The sequence below is a fragment of the Opisthocomus hoazin genome, chromosome 14 (genome assembly GCF_030867145.1).
Source record: "Opisthocomus hoazin isolate bOpiHoa1 chromosome 14, bOpiHoa1.hap1, whole genome shotgun sequence".
NCBI lineage: Eukaryota > Metazoa > Chordata > Aves > Opisthocomiformes > Opisthocomidae > Opisthocomus > Opisthocomus hoazin.
The window spans coordinates 27,051,310-27,054,286 of NC_134427.1; the positions used below are offsets into that span (position 1 = coordinate 27,051,310).

The 2,977-nt window shown below is 51.3% G+C and overlaps 1 long non-coding RNA gene across 1 annotated transcript in view; it reads left to right on the top strand.

The window, feature by feature from the left end:
* The first annotated feature begins 2,817 nt into the window (after positions 1-2,817).
* The window catches only part of LOC142363097 (uncharacterized), a 321-nt gene continuing 161 nt past the window's right edge, over positions 2,818-2,977 (top strand). The window contains exons 1-2 of the long non-coding RNA XR_012765487.1: positions 2,818-2,873; positions 2,959-2,977. The exon at positions 2,959-2,977 is cut by the window's right edge and continues 22 nt beyond it. This is a non-coding gene — a long non-coding RNA (uncharacterized LOC142363097). The remainder of the gene's footprint in view (positions 2,874-2,958) is intronic.

Sequence of the window (2,977 nt, forward strand, 5' to 3'; positions counted from 1 at the left end):
AGGCTCCTGAGGAGCGGCTGATGCAGGGGGTTCAGGGGTGCAAATACAGGGAAGCGGCTGTCAGGAGGGGGCGTGCGGTTTCTTCTTTGCCAGTTCAGGAGAAGAGAAGGAGTTTCTAAAGTGTTAAGATGGGGGGATGGTTGAGGAAACGAGGAGTGTTTATCGGCTTCTCTCAGTTTAGTTTTGCAGTTGCCATGGGACATGGGTGAGGTTTGTTTGGTTTGAGTCTCTCTGCAGCTGATGGGGAGCTATGACAAAGACACAAGAGATGAAGCGCAAACCCTCCAGGCCTCCTCATCTGAAGACGGAAGGCTGAACGTCAGGCCTTTGAACCTCAAAGGTGTTAAGGCTTGTACGTGAAGAGCTTGATGTTCTTGTGCATTTGGTTTTGTTTTTTTCTAACGGCAGGGTGTAGTTGGAATCTAGGTGGTATTTCTGAATGGAAACAAGACCTCTGGAATTCCTTAGCTATTGGTCAACATTGGGGTGACTTCTACAATATGTTTTTTGCACATGCAGAGGAATAAGCCGTGCGCCAAAGGGTGATGGAGGAGAGGCGAGCGGAGCGTCGTAAGAAGGTGGGTTCGCATGTGATGTCGGAGGGAAGATGTGACCGGTTGCTATAGGACTGGCTTTTAGGTTTTGATTTGTGGGTGGTTGTTTTTTTCTTTTAATTTTGAAGGCGCAAAGCGGGTTTACGGGCAGCAGAGGTGACTTGGGCAAGGTGAGCCGTGACTAATGGCCTGCAGTAGCAGTTAATGTTCAGGTGTCTTATTGTCAGTGAAGCTACAAGCTTTTGCAGGGGCCTATGGCATCAGACCAGCGTTTGAGGTGAGCCAGGGCATTAGTGAGGAGGAGCATGGGGCGGATGATTTCTCAGCAGCGCAAAGGTAATTTTGTGTCTCTTGGTATCTTGGGTTATCAAGAGCAATGAGGACCGCAGCGTCCCATTCTGGACCCAGTAGGTGAGCAGAGAATCCCGGTGCTTCCGAGGACGGGGATGTTGTGGAAGGTGTTACCCTGGCCAGCGTGATGCTTACTGTCAGAACTGCTTGTGGGTTTTGTTTTTTTGCAGAGGAGAAAGCGGAACCTGGCGACTGCAGGAGCATCCCAGGTATCCGATGCTTTTTCTGACTAAGATGGGTTTAGAGCCATGTCCCTCTGAAAGCGAAGTAGAGGGATCGGGGCCTGGGGAGGGTCTGGGTCGCCACGCCAACGAAGGTGACTGGTCTGGAGGGAGGGGACCACGGTTGGGCATCGTGGGGAGGGCTTGCGAAGTTAGCATAGGGGAGCGGGCCGTCCCAGAACTGGCCCCTTGGGGCCAGTAAAGGGAAGGCGTTTCTCTTAAGGCCCGGCGGGCAGGGCAGTTCCAGCCTGTGTCTGTGGTGTTGTGTTGTTTGTGTGGTCCGTCTTATGCGTCTTAAAACTTACCTGGGTCTCCAGTTCTTCGTTGGCCTTTGTGCTCAACGAGCACCTTAGGCACCTCAGGTGCCATCCCTAGAGTCTCAAATGCATGTGGTCGGTGGCATACTGTCAACTGGGCAAGTCTTTCATTTCCCTGTGAGTGTAAACCGTGGATCGGTGTCACATCTTGCAAGTTTCTTGTTTGTTCTCATTTGCAGCGTCATTCCTGGCTGTGCCAGTCACTCTTCTCTGTACCGGTCCAGTTTCACGGACGGTGAGATTTCTTCCCTGCATCCTTACGTTCTTAGGTCTTGAAGCCAGGCTTCTCATGCTTCCGTCATCTCTGTGTTGACCGCAACTTCTTGTGAGGGCCTCTTGCGTTGTCTGTTTTTCTGGGGCTGCCGTAGCGCCTCCTTTTTCGGGGTCGTCATGTCCCTGTAGGTCTTCTTGCTGGACAGTGTCTCCCATCAGGGAGTCATTCTTCTTGCAGAGAGTTTTCTCTCTTCTTTGAATCACTTTGTGGTGGTGTGCGTACCATTGGTCTGTGCCTGTGTGTTGGCTTGGAGCTGTTCTGTCCAGGGGTGTAAAGTCAGGGGTAGAAGGAATAGCGACAGGAAGCTGCAGTTAATAATTCAATAGGCCTAGACTGTTGCAGCAGAGGTTGGGCAGCGAGCTCACAGGGAGCAGCCATCGGCAGGCTGCGTGGTCTGTCGTTTGAACAGTGGTTAGAGGAGGGCCTGGGAGCTGCATGGGAGGGGTCAGTCGGTGGCAGCAAAGGAGCTTGAATCTGGACAGCGTTCTGGCTTGTATATGTGGGGCTTGAAGTCTGACCCTTTTTCCATTTATTTAGTGGCAGGCTGCAGTTGCACTGCAGATAGTATTCCAACATGGAATCAGTACATCTGGAACAGTTAATGGCTTGAGCAGCATCCAGGTGACTTTTTCAATGTTTTTTTTTTTTCAGATGTCGGGGGACAAGATGGGCACAGAGGACCAATGGAGGCATTGAACAGACCGCTCTATGAAGGCGGATGGGTGCGTAGCGTCAGAGGGAGGATGCGTTCGGTGGCTATGTGACTGCATTATGGTTGGTGGGTTATTTCCCCAATGTTGTAGGTGCAAAGAAACAAGCGAAGCAGGATATGGTCACCAGAGGTGCCTCAGTCAAGGAGAACAAAGAGTAGTAGGCTACAGTAGCAGTTATTGTTCTGGTAGGGTATTGTCATTGAAGTTATCAGCATCCCTTACTTGTGGTTTTTCAGGTGGTACTAGAGCCTTCAGGTGGCAACATGTAAACAGCAGGGGCGACACGGGCAAGCACCCAAGGTGAAGGAGCAGGAGATGGGAATTGCTGCGGGCAGGCTGCAATTTTGGCAAGATCTCAGCAAGTGTCTTCTACTTTGTTGTCTTTGCAGGTGTCACACGGTCTCAGACACGCAAAGCAGCATGCTGACAAGAGATCTGACAAGGTGAGGCGGTCATGGGTTGGATCAGTGTCTTGGAGCAAAGTATCATATGGCACCTCAATGATGCGTATCCCTTTTGGTTTTACAGGGGCTGTGCAGCTCGCCTT